At 33.1% G+C, this 22,859-nt stretch overlaps 1 protein-coding gene across 3 annotated transcripts in view; it reads left to right on the top strand.

Annotated features, from left to right (window-relative positions):
• The window catches only part of Brinp3 (BMP/retinoic acid inducible neural specific 3), a 358,134-nt gene that overhangs the window by 309,026 nt on the left and 26,249 nt on the right, over positions 1 to 22,859 (top strand). The window lies entirely within an intron of this gene.

Genomic DNA, 22,859 nt, shown 5'->3' with positions numbered 1-22,859 from the left:
CCTAGTGCAGTTGTCCTTTCAAATTATTAACACACCAAATGGGTTAATTCACAGATTATGGTCTAACTTTCATAATGCAATCATGAGCTTTCAGGCGACACCTCATATCTAAATCATAATAACTTATTTGTTTCAAAAAAAGCCAAAAAAAGATTTCACATTCAGGTATATTTGGAGACAGTTATAAATGATAAACTTTTCTTGGAAATCTGCAATGTTTTCATGTTAAATAATGTAGTCTATCATTTTAAAATTAGGAAAAAAGCTATATTAATTTAAGTAAGGAATTTCCAATGCAAAAATTCTTTTTTCCTAAAACCCTGTTAACTCCCCAAAATATGTACTTAGGAAGCATAGTCCCATTGCTATTTTTACCTAAATTTTCAGATTCTGGTATTGTAATATAGTACATAGGTTACCATTAAATATCTGAATATTATCTTGAACTGAAAATGATTTTTGCAAGACCTTTATTTTCTCAATGCTTTAGTTGTGTTCTTAATGCTGGATACCAATTCTTGGCAAATGATTCTTTTAATTACATTCTCAGTCAGACCCACAGACCATGCTATCTCAGACTTTAAAAGCTACAACTCAATATAGGCCTGAAAATTAAGTGTCGATTCATTACTAAAACGTATCTTGTCACTTTTCTTTTTTATAACCTTCAGCTCTGAAATTTTCATTCCATTATTCTGCCTGAGAGAGACAGGGTTGCTTTAAGTGCAACTCTTACTTTCATTGTTAATTGGTACGTGAAATTACATCTGAGAGAAAAATAATATGGAGTATAAGGAAGTAAACTGATATCATATTAACCATCAATGGTTTGTGTGTGAGCCATGAAGTATGAATCCTTTCAGTGTATATCTGAGGGCACTAATATTCCTACACAGCCTGCAATATTATTGACAATAAATCTTTATATTTTGAAACACTTCTAAATAATTGTTTTTATGATTTGGAAAAAAAAAACAACCTTTAAATCTCCAAAATAAAGAGAAAGCCAGGGATCCTGTATTTCAGTGAAGTGGGAGCTTCATTATCTCAAAACAGAATCCTATGTTATATGTTGGAATTAAAATGTTAGCCAAGACCTTTTCTCCTGAGAACTCCCCACTAAAATATTGTGGCAGAGAAAAACATAGTGTTGGGGGTGGTCTGACTAATGAGATTAAAACAGGATTTAAAATCTCTTATTCTTTAAAAAATATAATTGTTTATTTATAGTAGAAGACTAACTCAAAGTGTTTTCTCATATGAAATGCCCTTTTTATATCAGCTTTAATATGAAGGCTATTTTAGTTTTCAGTATGTATAGATAAAATTGGTTACATAATATAAAAATTATCACTGTTAGATATATATGTAGGTATATAGATAAAACAATGTTTGTTCTAAACCTCGTCCCATTCTAAATAGTAGAAATAATTTGATATTGTTCTGAAAACCAAAGTCATGTTGACCTTTAAATAATGCCCTTTTCCAAACTCTCTTATGATTCAATGACAAAAATCTCATGAGTTTAATTTGTAATCAATCTAATGCTTATTTTAACACCGTATATATGTAGTATAAAATATTTAATCCCTCATAGTGTATCTTATAATCCTCATGAAAAATACAAAAAAAAAGTCCAAAATAAGCTTCATTTATTCCCTCCTTTCATTTCTTGTATTTATCTGTAAACACACAAATACACATCCAAGACATTTTAATGACATGTGACTCAAATAAATTATTTTTCCTTGAGTTTTAAGCCAAGACACACTATTTTCTAAAGGCAAGTGGCTTCATGAATCAGGAATGTAAATTCCAAATATTACCAAGATACATATGACCATAAATCCCTACCCCTGATAAAAAGTCTTTGAAGCACTTCATTTAAGGCAGCCACAAGTTATAAAGTGAGTGAATACATTTCAAAAATCAATGCCAATTGAAATAAAAATCCTCTATCTCACAATCTAGATGCACTTCAGTCAGCAACAAATAGAACTGCACAAAAGAACATTGATGTGACAAAAGAACACAGGAGAAAATGAAGGTCAGCTTGTTGTGGTTGTTCTATTAAACCCAGCAGGAAGACTTCATGTAGTCTTCTCAAAGGAAACAAAAAAGATCAAGTCTGAGGTAATACCTTTTATTGAACTGAAACAAAATTAGTTCACAAAAGCAGGAAGGTTAGCTATAAACAAATCCCAAAACAAAATGCTAAGAATCTAAAGAAAGCCTACCAGTTTTAAGGTAGATATATATGTTTGTATGCATGTGTGTGTGTGTGTGTGTGTGTGTGTGTGTGTGTGTGTATATATATATGTGTGTGTGTGTGTGTGTGTGTGTTTATAATATATTCCTCTACATTTTTCTAAATACACACAAATATATATATACACACCCCTCAGCTACATGTTAAAGTATAAGAATGACATATGATTATGATCTAAACACATGATTTTTCTTTCATTACCTCCTCTAAATTTCCCTTAAAATGAGTCAAATCATAACACTATCTGAAGTTATTAAACTATTCAATCAATAAGCAGAACTGTGTAGACAACTTTTGAAAAATATGCTGTGGCAAACAGAATGAAAGAAAAGCTTAATTCACAATTTATCACGTGTGAGTGAAATAACTATATAAATGGCAGATAGAGGAGACATTCAATGGAATCATCCAAATCCCTTGATGAGGAGCCACACACATGACATGATAAAAACCGATAATTTTGTTGACTCCCTCATGAGAACTATCAGAGTTCCTTAGGATTAACTAACATGTATTCAGCACAAACCATGTATCAAACAGTGTTACAAACACTTTCCCTCTTTTTCCTCATTTAATAGAGTGTTACAAGGTGGGTAGCATCATTACACAATTGAGGACACTGGAGTTTAGGTAAATAATCTAAACTTACTCAGGGTTAATCAGCTGGTTTTAGCAAAGCTAAGATACTCCCTTGATTTAGCTGCAGAGCTTGGATTCTCAGTCTCTACACCATGGCCCTTCCCAGGTTTACCATGTCTGCTGGACAAGGGTTCTTAGCTCCTGCTAATCCTTCAGCACTGTAAGTTTGAGAGGCTGATGATTTCATGAAAACACATTGAGTCATGGAATGGAATAATCAAGTAAGTGTTTAGGGAGAAAAACGGGATTACTAAATTTAAAACTGAAATAGATTAAGTAAAATGTTGTAGAAAGATGAAATGGTTTATTCAAACAAAATAATAATAACTGATCTAATAATATAAATAATGTGAGGATGTAATTTATACATAAAGATCTAAAATTCAGGACGGCGGATAGTAAAGATATACAATATGCATAAAATAATTTCTCTAAGGCAAAAACTTAGATCTAATAGAGAAGAAGAAGAAGAGAAAACTGAGAAAACAGAAAGAGACAGAGACATACTGCGCTTGGTTTGAAAGATTTGATTCAGTTGAAAAGAAACTGGGCACCAAGCAAAACTGATGGAAAAGGGTTGTATTGTGTATTGGTTTTTCAGTTAGTCTCAATCATTTTAAATTAGTCTATTTCATTTTTTTTTTCCCAGTGCACTGGTTTTGGTCAGCTTTTTGCTGCTGTGACCAAAAGACCTAATGAGAAAAGTTATAAGAGGAAAAGTTTCTCTGGGGCTCATGATTTCAGAGGTGTCAGTCCATAGATGGGCAACTCCATTGTTCTGTGCTGGAGATGATGCACAACATCATGGAGGAAGGGTGTTGTGAATAAGAAAAGCAGTTCAGAACATGACAATTAGAAAGCAGAAAGAGACTAAGCTTGACTCACCAGGGACTAAATATATACCCCAAATGGATACCTCTCAGCCACATACTTCCTTCAACCTCACCCTACCTCCTACAGTTATCTCCCAAATAATGCATTGAATTAGAAGAAAAAAAAAGTGACTAAAGAATTTTATTGATGCCAATGATGTTCTATGTAAGAGGAAAACAAAAGTATATTTTTACAAACACAGTGACTCTAGCCAAATGGCTTTGATTTATTGAGGAAACCCAGGAGAGCAATTTTCATGAGTCAAAAAGGTTTTTTAGCTAGTCATGGTGGCACATAACTCTAATTCCAGAGTCTCGGGAAGCTGAGGCAGGAGGATCATGAGTTCAGCCTCAGCAACTTAGCAAGGTCCTAGGCCACATATTGAGACCCTATCTCTAATTAAAATATAAAAAATGGATGGGAATGGGGATCAGTGGTTTAATGTACCTGAGTTCAAACTCTGGTATAAAACAAAATGAAACAAAACACTCTGATAATAATGATGTTGTTTCATATTCATTGAAATAGTAGGAAATATTACAATGAGTAGTAATAGACAAGCAGATGTTACTATTTGTTTTGTGGTCATAGAAATCAACTAAGGTATATACTGTAAAGGACAGAGCATACAAACATACCAATTGTGAAGTTAAACTAATTTTGTGATACTAAAAATGTTTTTTTTTCCTTAAGTAGATATTAAAACATTTTCCTTTATAATAATCTAGTAGGGTTTCATATTTTAAGTGAATTTTTTGAAGTGCAAATTTTGAAAATAAAATGCTTACCTTACTGGAAATTAAATTAAATTAAATTAAATCAACCATAACTAGTTAATCTTTGTATCAAAGAAAACCCAAAGGAAAATTTCAAGCTCTAGAAAAAGCAATTAAAGAGAATACTTTATAATAATACCTTTGAGAACAAAACAAATTCTAGAATTGGAACAAAATTTGTAAATTTAAATGCCTTAATCATGAAGAAATAATAAAAATATTATTTTTAATTTTTTTTAGTTGTGGATGGACACAATATCTTTATTTATTTATTTATTTTTATGTGGTGCTTAGGATCGAACCCAGTGCCTCATACATTTGAGACAAGTACTCTACCAATGAGCTATAGCCCCAGCCCCATTACCTTATCTTACCCTCCTCCCCAATAATAGTCTCCCTTCGACAAAAAATAAAATTATTTAGAGCTTATAACCATTTATTCTTTCACTCAGAAAAGTTTAATGTCATTTATAGGCATCGGAGGTTCATCAGCTGTGTGTGTATAGGTGTTTGTGTGTGTGTGTGTGTGTGTGTGTGTGTGTCTGTATAGATATATAGATATACATAATTTTTATTAAATTTATTTTTAACTGATACATAAAAAAACAAAGATTGTACATATCTTTCTCTTAATAACAGTATTTTGATACATGTATATATTTTGGTAATGTTTGAATTTATAATTTTTTCAATTTTTGTGAGGGGCACAATACGTTTATTTATTTTATTTATTTATTTTTATGTGGTGCTGAGAATCAAACCCATTACTTTTCATGTGCTAGGCAAGAGCTCTACTACTGAGCCACAACTGCAGCCCCAAATTTATCATTTTTTAATGTCGAAAATTTTTAAAGCCCTTCTAGCTTTTTGAAATGTACAGTACATTATTGTTATCTATATACTATGCAGTAGCACATCAGAGCTTCTTGAATCCAACTGTGACTTACTGCTTATTGATCCTACCCCCATCCCTTCCTCCTCCCTACTCTCTTTTCTCTGTGTCCTCTAGAAGCCAACATTCTACTGTCCACTTCAATGAGATTCCACATGTGAGTGAGATTATGTAGTACTGATTTTTGTGTACCTGGTTTATTTTACTCAATGCAGTGATCTTCAGTTCTGTCCATGCTATCACAAATGACAAGAGTTCATTCTTTTTATGACTGAATAGCATTCTACTGCTTATATGTACCCCATTTTCTTCATCTGTTCATTAGCTTATAAACAATCTAGTTGTTTCCATTTTTTTGGCTATTGAGAATAAACATGAAATGCAGATAACTCTTTGACATGCTCATTCCATTTTCTTTAGATATACTCCTAGAAGTGGAATTGCTGAATCATATTCATATTATAAGCCAAGACTTTAAGGAGATGAGGAGGCACTAATCCAGTTAGAACAGCATGTTCATTAAGAACTCTATTCCTTGTGAAGTGTATCAAGATAGGAAATGTAGTCTTAGAGGTTCAACAAGTTACAGAGAAAGGAGGTAAAATACCCACTTTCAAAATTATCAGGATATGATTGGTTTCACAGATAAAATTTTTCTTAATATTTGAAAGGGCAGAAATGTTCTTTAAATTTTTTCCAGGATACAGGAAACTATGGAAAGCAATCTGTTTTTATAAAACCAATATAACTCCAGTCTTAAAAGAATTAATACAAAAATGAAATCTAAAAATGACTAGATTTAATTTTTAAAATTTCATTACCAAAGAATAAAGTATCTTATTCAAAGTCAAATGACACATAAAGTACAGGCTATGGCATCTTGGATGGGACTTTTAAATTACCTACCTGTTTTAGGGACTGGTAATTCTAAATTTTATAGTAGAGTTAACACTTGATAAAGGGATATTACCTAGTAATTTGACATTTGGCTATAATGGCTTAAAATAGCCACAGATATATGTCAGTATTATATCAGTTAGATCCATAACATAGTGGCGTAATAGTGGTGTCCAGTCTGTTCATGCTAAGTGTTCATTCTGGTGTTTTATTTATCATTCAGTAGTATTCATTCAGTATTTTTAATTTCTACTCTAGCGTATCATAATAATGTACGTGGCCAGCAGAAGAAGACCTCAGGGTTAAGATGTTATCTGTTGAAGCAACAATGGATCTAAAGATGAATATACTTAATGTTTTAGATTTAATTGCCAAAAAATAAAGTGTCTTGTTAGAAGTGAAATGTCATTTATACAATTGTTTGTATATTCATAAAGGACTACTGGTCCCACAGGAACAAGTGGTCAAGGTATTCCCTCAGCCTTTCTTGGGAAAAGGTGAAACTGCTTCCTCAATTTGAACTAGGAGGCTTGACTTCAGAGTAGCTCCACTGGTGAACTAGTTTCCCTCTCCTTTCAGAAACTGGAGAGCATCACATTTTATTCATTTGTTACCATTTGTCTCCCCCTGTATTTTATTATTTGCCTTGGCTTAACCAAACTACACAGAGGATCCATGTGAATTGAATACCCGTAATCACAGGGTGCTAAAGGTAGTCTGACAGGAGCCAGAAAAGTTTCCCTATGCTCCTTGAGGCAAAAAGCTTTGGAACGATAACCGAGTGAGCCAATAAACTCTGCATCTTTTATCTTCCTCCATCTCAACCTGAGGTACATTTCCATGGCTGTTGGATACATTTGAAAGTTTTGTTTTTCTTTAAGAGGCATCAAATGTATAAAATGTGTTAATAGTTTAGTTACAAAGTTTGCACAAGAGAACAAATCAATTGGCATTTGATATTTTCATAAATATATTTAATACATTTAAATTGAAAGACCTATGAAAAGCAGGCCTCATTTAAAGAAACATGGCATTAAAATGCTAAAGCGAAGGGGTTCTTTGAATAATATTTATAAGGGAGTCAGTGTATCATTCTGCACCTGTTATTAAAAGTGCTCAAGTTCTGCTCAAGTTCCAGATTGAATTGGCTTCAAAGATTAAAAAAAAAAAAAATAGCCTCTCTGTTTGTAAGTTTTTCTCTCTTGTGAATAGAGATTTGTCTTTTCTAAGGGAGGAGTGGCAGACTATTGGGGCATTCTCCACAGGCAGCACCTGTGAAACTTGGCAAACTTGAGCATCTTAAGCTGCTGGTATGAATAGCATTGCACTATGTGAGTAAAGAGGCCACCAGTACTTTCTAATGAATGAAACCATGGAATGCTAATTTTGGAATCTGAATTGTATGACTAGTTCAGCATTTAAGTGTTATTTTGAAATAGAGTTCACTTCATCTCACCAAGTTTGAAAACATGTCCTCTGGCAATAATTTCAGCTTTTTATTGTATAAATGGTTTGTTTTGATGTTGAGAAAATGCATCAAAATTAAGTTATGATTCAGCTAAAATTTCTGGTTTTAGGAAATAAGATTAACTACTTGATTAACATTAGTTTATATGATTTTGATAGAATCAATGGTTAATAATAGGTTTATGTGCATAAAGACAGACCTGTGCATGTCAGATTTTTACACAATGTGATGAGGGGAACAGGCATCCCAGATAAACTACTTTTTCATGGCAGATGATCCCATTTGCCAGCAGTAAGCATATAAAACTGGTGATGGTATCACATCATCAGTGTGATATGAAATGTATAGATTTTCTCCTTTTTTTATCTCTTTAAGACTATTTATATTTAGACCCAAAATACAGTATATTTGAAAGAGAAAAAAATCAAAATGTTTCTGAACATTGCTGAAGAATATTTATGTAGGGTCACCTTCAGCAAAAAACAATATTTGGAAGAAATAAAGCTGAAATTAAAAAGTGTCATGGTGATATAGAACAAAATAGAAAATTCTCAAATCAATACAGCCTGGCTATTCTTTTCTTAAAATGTTTTTTTTTATCCTATTTCCTGTCCTTTTTTGCTAGGAATTCAGTTGGTATGTCTTTTTCTTTCCTAAAAATTTTTCTTAACCTCCTTTCTCTCCTGCAAAGTTAAGAAACATCTTCTGTATTCCTTTGTTATGACTTATTACATTTAATCTGCTTATGTGTCTGTCTTTCCAATAGAGGGCCCCTCAAAGACAAGGGTTTGTACTTTTCTCATTATGTCAGCCCTTTGGCTTTACATATATAATATACAAAACATGTTTACAACAGATATCATGTCAGGCCTGCTAAAATAAAGAGAGATAACATAAAACATTGCCTGGAGAAAACGTAACTCTATGGATTTATGCCATTTACAGTAGAGTTGTAAACCTTTCTTTCTAATGCTATTTACTACCAGTAGATCCAGTATGGTTTTCTTTAAATATTACCATAAATGAAATAAGATATAATCAGTATCATTTTGAAATTACATCCTCAGAGGCAGTCTTTTGACACCGACCCATCTATTTTTGGTGCAGATATTTAACCTGTATTCTATAAGATATATTTGTGTTGAATTTTAAGTGGTTTGTAGTTAAAATGCATTTTGTTATAAAAATCCCGTTTGTTAGTTTTTTCTTCTCCTTCTTCTTCTTTTTTTTTTTTTTTCTGTCTCTCTTGTGACTGGTCTTTGGTTGAACTCCAGATTTGCTTCTTTGGGTTGATAAGCTGCTCTCATTGAAGTGTCTGTAATCTGGAATCAGGCTCTAATTACAAATCTACACCAGCCATTCTGCATCTTCCCAATCTTTAGGTCACTTTCCTAATCTTTTAGGTCACAGAGATCTCTGTCCTTCCTTTCATGATCTGTACCCAAGGAAGTACTTGACTGTCCTTCTAATCCTTCTGAGTCCCACTTTTTTCTGTTTTGCAAAGTTGCTTATAACCTCAGTTCTGTATGAGGGCAAGAGGGCTGCTGGCTCCCTTTTGCACTGATCCTACCATGGATGCCACTTACACTCAGGCTTGACACAGAACAAAGCACAGGAACCAATTATCACTTGAACCCTCTGAGTTTCCCCACACTTATCTGGGACGGGCTACAAATTGTTTCTGAAACACATCTGCATCCTTGTGTTTTTTGTTCCACAGTTGGAAGGTGATTTTTGAAATAAGACATAAATACTTCAGTGCTTTGCTTCTTAAATTAGCAGTAACATCTTCACTCCAAATGGTATGTGATTACTACTTAGCTATTTCCATTGAGAGAAAGAGTCACAAAATATTAATAAGGAAGATGGTTTGGTGATGGCAAGGGTCTAGCTTTCAATAACTGTAAAGTACATTTTTTAGTTTCCCTGAGTCTGGTTGCATCCTTGGTCGAATGGGAGATGACAAGAGAATTGTGGTGGTTGGAAGAAACAGGATATATAAAGTGTCCAGCACATACTAGACAACACATTTTATAAACACTGCTTTTCATTCTCCTGTAGAGTAGCTCCCCTTCCCTTATCTATTGATGATCTGGACTTCAAGATATTGTAATGTTGCTGTCTCTCCCCTGTTGCTATCATCTTCATCATTCTTAAAGAATGCCAATTGCCAGGGCTAGCTAAATCTTCATTTTATTTATACTTCCTCATCTATTTATACTCACTGGCCTTTGTCTCACTTTCATATCAAGCCAAGGCATCTGTACTCTGCCTGGAATACATAGCCTTTGCATAGCTTTGCCCAAATAGCCAACAATAATCATTTGGCTCTCGCTTCAAATATCACGTCCAGAGAGGGACTTTCCCACAGTGGTCCTCACACATTATTCACCACAACATTATGCTTTTAGCGGTTTCATAGCCCTTATGCTTATTTAATATTTTCCTGTTTATGTGTTATTTCACTTATTTGTTGAGAATAAATGTTCCAATGGGACCATTTCTTTTTTTCATTATTGTATTCCTAATCCCCAGTATAAGAGATTTTTGTTTGTTTGTTTTGTTTTTATCTTCCAATTTTGTTTTTATTGAATTAAGGTACAAAAATTTCAGTTAATGGTACACATGAGTTTATAGTTATTATTTTCTATGTCAAGGCACTCTCATTTTATGCATGAATGGGTTTTCTTTTTTAATCCTTTATTTTGTCTTCTATTCTCATTCCTAACAGATGTAGATACTCTATGGACTTGATATATATTCATAAATGTGTATGTGTCATAGTAAAATAGATAGAAATGATGTTTAGCATACATATTTAGTTTTTACTAATTTGAATATTTTAGGACCCATGCATTTTTCTGTACTTAATATAACTTTTAACTATTGCAGAATGTTGTAGTCTGCATTCACTATATTTTCCATCCAGTCCCTAATGTTCTGCCTCAAACACTCTCTAATCCCACCAATCTATACTGTGCTACAATGGATATGTTGCTCAATGTTCTGCTTTTTATTTATGGAGATTCTTCTGTAATGTATGCTCAGAAGTGGGATTTCTGAATCATAACATATACTTATTTTTAATAAGACACAGTACTTAGTAAATATTTCTTGAATTAATTATTTTAGCACTGCATAATAGCCATCTTCCATTATGATTTTAGATTGTGGATAAGTTAAATTTCTGACACAAATCTAAGCTTTTAGAGAATAAATTTATAGCTATACTATAAAACCCTAGACTATTACTTATCTGTAGTTGCATAACAAATTTTACTTGACAACTTAGGACAACATATATTTATCATCTCATAATTTCTCTGGGTCAGGATCTGGGAAGTAGCTTATATTGGTGTTTTTAGTTAGAGTTGCTCATGAAGTTACACTCAAGCTATCAGCCAGGCTACATGCATATGAAGACTAGACTGGGCCGGCAGATATCATGAAACCTTCCACATGCGGGACCCTTGGCAGAAGTTCTAAGGTCCTTAAGTTGTCCAAGTGCTCTTTGAATGTCTTCATGTTAACTTGCTTCTCCCAGAGTTAATGATCCAATGATAGGAGTTAAAAAAACAAACAAACACACACAAAGGCTTTATGATTTATTCTCAGAAGTTACAGTCATCACAGTTTTCTCTCTGTAAATACAATTCTCACCTACATTCAGGGAGGGTAATTAAACTCTGCCTTTTGGAGGACATATGTCAACTTATGGAAATATATCAAACTCACCATAAAAGTCATAAGATATAAAAAAGTGCTCTAAGTTTTGAATAATTGCACATTTGTGATATCCTGTTTTTGAGTCCTTAAACATTAAATATCAACATCATACTAAACATATTCCTAAGTAATATGAAGAGAAAATGAATATCTAGGATTTATGCTATGAAGGAACTTACAATTGTATCACAAATGACAGAAAATTTAATTCAATGCAGATCCATTAAAAGAGGTTCCACTACAACCCAATATGATATCCATATTCAGGATAACAATCTATAAGAAATAATATATTATAAATGCTATAAGTGAAGTTATCCTAACTCTGCTTGTGAATAAAACTTTCAGAACAAACTTATAATTACAGGTAAGATTTAAAGAGTGATTGATTAGGCACTTCCTAAATAAATCACCCATCCTAAAGAGGCAGAAAGACCATCATAAGTAAACATACAGATGTACATACACCAGAAGTATGTTTAGGAGTCTTTGGTGGTCATTGGTAAATTTGATATGTAGGTCTTAAATAATTCATACATTTCATATCATAGAAGACTACCAATTATTTTTTAGATCATGGAAAACTGATGAGTTTTCCTTGGAAAAATGAATTTAATTCTCCAAATTAGCCAAAATAGACAGATCCAACTTTGCTGCACATTTTGTAAAGGTCTTATTAGCATCCAAATAACTTCATATTGTATGTACTATTAGACCTATGCCTTTCCAAGGTCAATTGCAATTGATCTATGCAGAATATTAAATCCAATCCTGTCCCAATCTACTACAGGTTAAAGTTGCAAGCTCCACAATTTAAGAAGAAGAATGGGGATAAATGAAAATGAATTTGTAAATAGGAGCAAGATTATGTAGAGCTTGATAAGCCTGTGATATATAAACACTGATTATTTGAGAAGAGGGAGGGTAATACCAGATTTACTTTTTAGGCATTTCCCTTTGTTGCTAGTATTCCAATTAGATAAGAAAGGTTGACATTAGAAAGAGTAGGTTTCTAGAAAATTGATGACAAGGGTACTCATAGAAGAGGGGAGGACAATTATATGGGATATATTTAGGGAATAGAATAAACAGATATTGGAGATTGAATGGATGTGGAAGTCTGAAGTGTTTACAAAGAGGTGAGTTGCTAGCCTGGAATCAAGACTGACAGAGGTATTATATACTGGATTGTGTGGCAGATTTGTTATTAGCCTTCTCACAGACCCAGTGGTAGAATACAGGCGGTACCTTCTGTTGTTATATTTACTATTTTCCATTATTTAATTCGATTATAGATTTTTAGTTCACCTCAAAACATCAGCTTATAAATGTCCAGTGTAGTTGACATTCTCAATAGCCTCCTTTCACTTCACTGTCAATGCAGACTCTGCACACAGCTTTTGGTAAACACAGTTTGGAGTTACACAACTTTCCTCACTTTTCCTCTGTACCATTAGCGAAATCTTACCTCTCTTGTTCTAATAATAGTCATCCGTATCAGTTAGTCCACATTAGCAGTTATAACAAATAGACTCACAATAGGTCATGAACAAACACAATAGAGATTGTTTTCCTTTGTTAAAGACTCTAAGATGGTTCCAGGTTAGCAAGGGACAGGGAACAGGATTATATTAATATGAAAAGATTGTCCCAGAAATCCTGGCTCTAAGGGAAATATGAAGCCAGGACAAAAAAAAAAGAGAGAAGACTTGAGAAAGAGAAGAGTTTTGGGGGTTTTGTTTTGTTTTGAAGATGCAGGGGAAAAAAGTTATGCATACAAGTCAAATTATTGTTCCAAGATCTATCAACTCTCCTATTTGCTCAGAAAAACTTGCAGACTAGAGAGATGAATGATTCTAAAGTAAAACAAAAATCTTCATGGCAAAGCAGAGTTGATAATCTATATACATTTCCAGAATTCTTTCCTGAGCATATACTTTGCTATTGCATCATTTTTCCTTGCCTGGCAAAATCTTAACTTGTGGGTACTACACATTGAGATATATATTCAGAAATTCAGAAGATAAATCCATGACTACAGAATAAATATATGAATTTTAAAGGATTTTTTTCTCTGAAGAATGGATTTTTGTTCACTAAGATGTTTTAAAATTAGAACTGACAGATTTATTCTTATGCTTGCCATCATTTCCCTATTCTAGCTTGATTTTAGATGTATATTGTGAACAGAATTTTCTGTGTTCTTCATTACAGTATATAGAATTAATATAACCATTTCTTTATGAATTCTATGACTTCAGGAAGAAACTGCTAGAGGAGTAAGAAAGGCTGCTAACTAAGCAGCTAAAAACAACCTTTTGTTTCCTAGCATCATCTACAGTTTAAAAGTCTCCATCACGTCAATAGCATTCTCATTCTTCACGCTCGGCATGCTGCTCTAAACACAGATTGGCTTATTGTCCTTAGTGTTCAGAAACTGCACCTGTTCTTTTTTAATGGTATTTAAAAGAGCATAATGCTGTAATTATCTACTGCATGAATTGCAAGTATCCCCAGAACTGGTAAATAATATAGCACTACAAACTAAAATTATGGCTCAATGCTTATTTGCATGTAGATGACCAAAAATATGTCTCTCCATGCACTCTTCATCTAGTAGACAATAAAATTACTATCGTTTCACTTTGAAAAGACAGTTCTGTTTTTTAATTATTGGCTGAGCTGGATAAATTTTAGAATTGGTTTATATAGACGAAACAATCAGGAAGAAGGAATAGAATGAAAGAGTGGGATTTGTTATTAGCCTTCTCACAATCTGTCCCTGATCTTGATCCTTACTTAGATGATGATAATAGAGTAGTTTTGTGTAAATGAGATGATTAAATAAAATAGAATGTGACTTACTTATGCTTTGACAAGAAATTGAAATATGTATTCCACCATGCGGCCAGCGCAATGGTTTCATTAATGAGGTTCTTGGCATAAAAGTTAGCTAGCAGAGATCAAAATAAAACACACAGACTCAGTTACCTTATTTCTATTGCCAGGTCTGAGACGGCTCCCCTCTCTGGTTCCTACCTCTAACCACCTGGCAGGGCAGCAAGGATTACTCAGGGCTAGCAGAAGAGAGAGAGAGGGAGCACGCCAGGGAGTAGCCTTTTATTGGGGAACAAGAAATTCAGGGGAGAATCCCATCCAATGAAGGTTGAGGGGGGCCGCACTCCAAGGTCAGGGGCAGTGATTGGGCCCCCGGGGTCAGTGGTCAGTCACACCCCCACATGGACGGGTTCTCTCATCAGGAGAGGGCAGGGAAAGTTCCGACACAGCCAGAACACCTCAGACCCAAACCGGGAGTCGCCCACTCACGTGTGAGAATGGCTCCCCACAATGTATAAATGAAAACACTGAAAACTCTATTCCTACTGCTCTGAATAAACATGGCAGACTCATCCAATCAGATCAGAACTTTCCAGTTAGGAAGCAATAACCAGACACATTCCAAAAGATTTAAAAATTATTTTGTATTTATACTTTCTGATGTAGAACTGATATGGGCATAAAGATTCCCTCTAATCCAATATATGTCAAGAAGCCTTCTTGAATAAATAGACTCAGCAAGGATTTCCAACTGCTAGCTGTATTTAAAATGTATTTTACCCAATATCCCTTTGCATTACATATGTCAGCAAGTTGGTTTGCATGGTTTAGTGTTTTTCTTGATCTTCTGTGCACCTGCAGGCACAGGCCAAGGCATTCCATTTATCTGTTAACCTGGTAAAACACAGTAAATATCATATTAGAGTTAGTACTATCAAATTAGAGTTAGTACTATCTTAATAGATAATGTGCATTGTGTATAGGGCACTATCAGGCATCAGGAAAATTTCGAAGAAATTAAATTCTGGATCAAGTGATATTTAAATTCTGTTAAAACATCAGAGAATGATAAACTATTTGCCACTAATCAACATTCACTATCTATTTGGTATAGATGAATCAGATTATCCATAAGAAGCTTCAAAAAAGTAGTGTGTGACACATTAAAATGAATGGTCAGTTATATAATACATAGTAATTGCCAGATAAAAATTATAGAATAAACACATGAATTTGTAAAATCATAAAAGAATGTGAAGAAAGCCATTTTTAAGTTTAGGAAAGTGCTTAATTACTTTCTGGGGACTTACTAAGTGATGATCATTTACATAAAAACAGACTATAATTCTTAACTCAACCATGAGTTTTTTTTAATTTGTCCATTAATTAAAGAAAGAAGCCAAGTTCAAAGAACTAATTTATACATGTTGAATTTTATATAAAAATTATTTAAAATATTTTCAAATACTTTAATGTTTTATAATTAAATTATTAATATATGTTATATATTTTTTTAATTAGATATTCTTTACTTAGATAACCATAGAAGAATGTAGTGCCTAATTTCAAAGACAAAAATTAGAATAACTATTCAAATATATTACTGACACTTGATTTTGGATTAAATAAATATAAATTATTGTAAATGACATAAAATATATCAATTTGTATTATGTAGTTATATACAGTTCATTTTTAAAGATTCCTAGTACAATTAACTAATGTATTCACATTTTAAGTTTAATTCCATACTGTGAAAACAATGCTGAGATTCACTGTGCTTATGACTAATATATTTAAAAGATAAATGAGTACTGTTTGTAATAAAATATTTCATTTTTGTAAGAGCTACATTACTCTTTCACTGGTTACCTGAATGATCATTTGTTAAAGGATTTTTTCCTTCACTGGCCTTAAATCCAATGAAGGTAGAAACTGTGCACTTCTTGTAGTGTGAAGAATCCCAGCTCCCCTTCTCTTAGGTAATGTTCATTCTAAATGATTGCATGGAGAGGGGCTGGGGTTAAAGCTCAGTGATAGAGTGCTTGCCTGGCATATGGAAGCATTGGGTTCCATCTCAGCACCACATTAAAATAAATAAGTAAATAAATAAAGTTATTGTGTTCATCTACATCTAAAAAAGAAAAAGAAAAAGTTAAAAAAAAAGATTGCGTGGAGAAGACAGGGGATAGACAAACAATAGTCAGGTCACTGGATATTAAAATACATGAAGGAAATAAATACATTGATTTGATAGTGATTAGGGAGAAGAGTGCCATTTTACATAGGGAAATCTTTCGGAAGAAGTAAAATTTGAAAAAAAGTTGTAAAGCACGAGCCAGAACTAGTCAACGACAGTACTGTGTGAGAGATGAGCTGAAAAAAGTCATCTAATGCCAATGTGAACTGTTTGGATGTAAAACAAATATAAATAAATACAATTATAACACCAGGGGATAAGTGTTATGTTAACTGGCTATCCAGAAGAGCACAGAGGAAAGGTGTTCAAGGCAGACTATGTTGAAAATGAATATGTGGAATTAATTTCTCTGGAATTTGGAAGATAGTTTCATGAGTTTAAGTTCATCATGTAGAAAGTGCAGAAACATAATTTAATAAAAGTATTTGTTTTTAAAAATCTAGGTTTACTTGTTGGATCATTAAATGTATGATTATATGTTTTTGCTGTCAGTATGAAGTAAGGCTAAAGCTCATTGTTGAATCCAATGTTGCCCAATATTCTGCTCATCCAATTGTCTATTAATTCTGTGTCAATTTCCCAGTTAAATTAATCCCAGTTGTGTTAGTCACACTACATGGTTAGCTGCTATGAAGAAAAAGACTTCTATATTGGTATGCACAAAACAGAACTATTTTTTTCCCTTATGTAAATTCCTGAGTGAAATTTTGAGGGCTGGCATAGTAGCTTCAGAGTGTCAGAGAGCCTGGCTCTTCCCACATCTGGGAAGTTTTCATCTCAAGGTAAAGACAATTCCTTCAGCTATCACTGCAGTGTCTTCATTCCAGTAGCAGTGAGGGAGAAATGAAAAAAAAAAAAAAAAAGAACACACATCTTTCCTATGAATACATGACCTCAACAGTGAACATATCATACCTATCATAATTCAGAGACCAGGTCTTAGGTCATTTTTGCTGCAAACCATGCTAGGTTTGGACTTTGTCTAGCTGGCCATGTGCTTTGTTAAAAAGTATATTACTGTGCAAAGAAAGGAAGATGAACATTAAAAAACAAATTTTAGTCTCTGCTAGATCATCCTATTGTGATTTAATTTTCAAGTGTTAGATTAATTTTTGGAAATGTAGCAAATTCTTTAATACATAATCAAATGAACTGTGCAGAAAATCAATTACATATTCTGAATAGCTAGCTCAGTCTCACTGATTCTGCCTTCATCATTATCAACAAAGTACTCATGTTAATAATTGCTAAAATGTAATGTATAACTTATTTTTCAAGGAGAAGAAGATAGATTTCAAAGCATTTTCAAAAGAAAACAAAAATATATGCACATATTTATATATTTTCCTCATAAAAATTAAATATAATGATATATATGCATATATAAATGTGTTCACTTTTATCTCATTAGAATGTGCTTGATGACAGAGCTTTTTATTCTATTTTATTTTTTAATGCTTTGGAACAGCATGACCTTTATTCAGTTAAAAGGACCCTAGTTAGGAGTTTGAACACTTATGTTTGAGGCCTTGTTCGACTTCTAATTATCTGTGCGACCTTGGGAAATTATCCTTACCAATCTGGTTTCAATTTCCTCATCTGCCAAATGAAGGTGTTGAACAAGGTGATCTCCAAGGTCCTATCCTGCTCTAATTTCCATGATTGTCTGACTCATGGTACATTGTGAATTCTGATCTAATTAATTTTCTTAGTCACCTTCATGACACTCTATGGAATATATTTTCTCATGATGCTCAAGAAACTGATTCGTATATCTGTAAAGATTTAAGTTAAATACAAACACTAATTGTGGCTTTCCTAAGAGGCACAGAGTTGAGTTTGTAAAAATGCTTGCTAATTGCCTGAGAAAACTACCGTCCCTCTTCTTACATTGCTTTTGCACATCTCCTCTATCTCCTCTGATAAGCTTTGAAATGGTGTCAATTTAACTTGTATACTCAGTATTACATATAATGCTTTATATTTCAAAACTGTTTTGAAATGTACAGTATAGATAAATGGAATTTCTAAAATAGTTTTAAGGTGTGTGAATTGGAATGATTTATTTAAATGTCATCATATATCACTGTTTTATTTTCATTGTCGATAAACATTTACCAAGCAGTTTATATATGCTGTAAATTTTTCTGTATTTCAAGAATAAAAACATAAGTTATTACCATCAGATCCCAAAAGTTTAAGTTTATGTCTCTAGACACAAAGGGATGTACTACATATCATATAGAGATATTTTACATGAGCAAAAAGTAGGGGAATTGAAGAAAATTTGTAGATGCTGTATCTACTCAACTTGCCCATTAATATAAGAGCAGAGCTTAAGAAAAATTTATACAGCTTATCCAAAGAAGTAAAATGACTTCAACAAAGTTCTGGAAGTAACCATGTGTAAAAATTAGGAGAATACTCAGAGATGAACTATATGATATAAATTTCAGCATTCATGAAATCTGATTGTAAGTGCCATGAATACTTCCCTGGGAGCTTAGCACTAGGAGATATATATATATATGTATATATATATATATACATATATATATATATATATTTTCACATACACACATATATATTAGTTTTTTTTTATTTTGACTGAATGGATGGCTGTTTTGTAGGAAACAATTCAGCAAATTAATTTCAATCATCCAATTTACAGTTTGGTGGCATTATAAGTCATATTTAGAACTACTTAGTACTACTTATACTAAGTATATATTACATATAAGTATTATTAATATTACTGTTGGTACTACTTAGTGCTAAATAGTACTTAGTATTCACAGACTTTAAAATAGGAAACAGTAATATTTAGTAACTGAATGGTAGGAAGGGAAGTGTTCAGGATTCTGATATTTTGCCATATTTTCAAGCTAATATGTTAGGTTGTTACCTCTCAAGGATGTTGACAGAAGCCACAAAACTCCTGAGTTCCAGACAAAGGACTTTATTATTCACAGTACAGCAAGCAATGTAATCATTAGTATATTTCATTAATTACACTTGCCACCAGTTCATACAAGGTTTTCTAGTTAGATGCCTTACATGATACAGGTTTTCACCACAGCTGAGAAACCCAGAGCCAAGAGTCCAACATTTTTATGCGCAAATAAGCAGCATTATAAAAAGCAGCAAATAAAACAGTCTCCTCCCCCTGGGGGTGAAAAATATAATAGTCATTGTCAGGTTGTGGTTGCCTTGACCCACTTGCCTGTTTGACTAGCTATGGAATCTGCTGAGTGTCAGGACACAGATAAGACTTGCAGTCTGGCACATGCAGCAATGATGCTGAAAGCTCAGGTCCCATGGTGACTGACCCAAAAGAGGGAGATTCCAAAAGCGATTCCCAGCTTCTCTACACTTGACTTGGCTTCTGAAGGATATGGTTTCAGATTACCCATTTTTATAGTCTTAGTAGCTGAAATACATAAAGCCTTATATTTCTACACTTAAACCTGTATCCTTACTAATTTCTAGAGCTGCTGTAATAAATTATCACAAACTGAGTGGCTTAAAATAACAAACATGTATTATCTTAATATTCTGAAGGTTAAAAATCTGAAATTGAAGTCTCAGCAGGATCCAATTCCCTTAGGCTCAAGGGAAGAATCCTTCACTGCCTCTTCCTGACTACTACTGGTTGCTGATGATAATAGGTGTCCCTTGCCTCATAAGGGCACCATTTCAATCTCTACATTGTCACTTGACTTTCTTTCACAGGTATTTCTGACTCTGTCATCTTTTTCTCTTGTGAAGATAGTAGTATTTGGATGAAGAGTATACCCTAATTCAATTTGAATGTATTGATGCTTAGCTCATTACATCAATAAAGACTCTAATTCTAAATAAAGAGAGTCAAACTCTGGGTAGACATAAATTTGGAAGGAAACACTGTTCAACCCAGGATAGTATATATATCTATGTGTACTTAATGGATATTTGAATAAATGAACACATGAATGAATTCAAGACTATGTAATTTAACAGTGGATCCACTGGTAGAAAAGGATAAAGAAAAAGAGAGAATGATTCCAAATTACACATGCTGAATGTAAGTCAATGAAGAGATATACAAATGGGGAGTCCCTCGGGCAGTAGGACACATGAACTAGAACATTGCTGTCACTCCACTGCTCGATACACATATAATATTCTCCACAATAGTATTAGCCTACTGTCACCTTCCACGTAACCATATCATATTCATGAACCCATTTATGCACCATCTCCTTTGATTATTTCAACCTACAGTATACTTATCTTTTTAAATCAAAACTCTTGGTGCACTTATTAGCACACCCACAATTTTTTAAATTTTATATAATTTATTATTTATAAATCTATAATATAATAGGCACTTGGAATTCACCAAGACTATCTATGATTCATTTAATAATCTTCATGTTTTTTTAATTTTCCTCATATAATATTATCTAAAATTATGTTAGACATAGAATTAGAAGTCACCTACAAAATTTGCAAGTTTTCCAAAAACTACTAATTCATATTTTTTGTCTCTTGTTTTATATATTTCAAATTAGAGGAACCAAGATAATATGAATTTTAGCTTTTATTTTTAGAAATATTATTTCTATAAATACACCCATTTCAGTGGAATTTTCTGTGCAAACTGATTTTAGACATTATTTGATATTCATTCATTTATTTTTTTTTTTTTGGCAGAGGGCCAATGGGGATTAAATCCAGAGGCACTTAACCACTGAGCCACATCCCCAGCCCTTTGTATTTTATTTTGAGATAGGGTCTTGCTATTTGCTTAGGGCCTCCCTAAATTCCTGAGGTTGGCCTTGAATTTGCAATCCTCCTGCCTCAAAATCTAGTCCCTGGGGTTACAGGTGTGCACCAAAATGCCCAACTTCAAATTTGGTTTTAACACTATACATTCTCTTTCTATTTAGGTTCCCTTGATGAGTGTTTTGCCTCTTTTTTTTTTTTTTTTTTTTTTTTTTTTTTAATACGGTGGTACTGGGGATTGAACCCAGAGCCAGAGACTCCTTTAAGTCAAATAAGCACTTTGCCTGCTGAGCTATTGTTCTGTGTTTTTGCTTCTATAGTTATATAACTTGTTTTGTTTTAATATTTATAAAATATATTTGCTTTCCCTCCTATTAATATATATTATTTTCATTTTCATCATATCCTCAAGTAATGAAACATATTTTGCTCTGTTCTTGATGATTATGTTAGCACCAAACTTCCACTAACAAAGCAAACCACAGCTCCTACATTTTTTATTTTAGATGCAGTAGGCAGTGCCTTTTGGGACTTCTTTTTAGCATTGGCAGCTCACCTGATTTATACATGATTTTGTATATAATTTCATTTCATGGCATTTTCACCTTAGCCAACAACATGGTGTGCTATGCTAAAGGTTGTCTTGTTTTCATTTTCCCAGGTTTAATTTCAGTTCTGTCTGATATATCATAGTTTACATAGTTCATGCATTTTTTTCCTTTTCATTCACAGACCTAGAAATGCATTTCTGTAGGCATTATGTATGTTTAATCCAAACATTAATTTGAAAAGTTGCCATATTTTGTTTACAATCAACCAGCTTTTGGAAAATTCTACAGTTAGTAAAACCTAGGTTTGTAAAATTCTACTTAAATTTTGGCATTATAAGAAAATTTTGTCAGTGTGACACTATTTGCATGTCATAATTGATGAACATCTTTCTAATGTTACGTTTTCTAATACATATATCTCCTACAACAAGTATTGTTTAGTTCTTTTTCATAGCACAGAAATGTTGTATTATGAACTAGTTCACTGTGCATCAACTATAATGAAATATGATTGTAGTAGAGGAAAGATAATGCTAGCATGGAATGAGGAAGAACTGAGCTCAGAATTTTATGTTGTTAGAATTCAGAATGACTAGTTGTTGCTGACTCACTTTTGAATTGTTTCAAATTTCCTATTCCTTATGACCAAAGAAAGCAGTTAACTGCCTTTTTCCTCAAATGATAAAATAAATTAAGAAGTAAAAATAACTTTTAGTAGTTTGAAAGAAGAGAAGAGAATGCAGTGGTGTGATATCTGCTTGTCAATTGTGAAGGATTTCAAATAACTACTTAGTTCATTGCAAAATGATGAAGCAAACAAAGAGCTGCTGTTTGAGGAGCAGTAGACACTGAGTGCAGTGGCACTGACCAGCACTGAAGAGTAGCCCACAGACATCCTCAGCTGGGTGGAGTCCTGCATAGCACTGTAGAATTCCATCTTGAATGCTGCCCACCAGGAGAATC

This window comes from Ictidomys tridecemlineatus, chromosome 10 (assembly GCF_052094955.1).
Source record: "Ictidomys tridecemlineatus isolate mIctTri1 chromosome 10, mIctTri1.hap1, whole genome shotgun sequence".
NCBI classification, from domain to species: Eukaryota; Metazoa; Chordata; class Mammalia; order Rodentia; family Sciuridae; genus Ictidomys; species Ictidomys tridecemlineatus.
The sequence above is the reverse complement of the archived record's forward strand: the minus strand, read 5'-3'. Positions and strand labels throughout refer to the sequence as shown.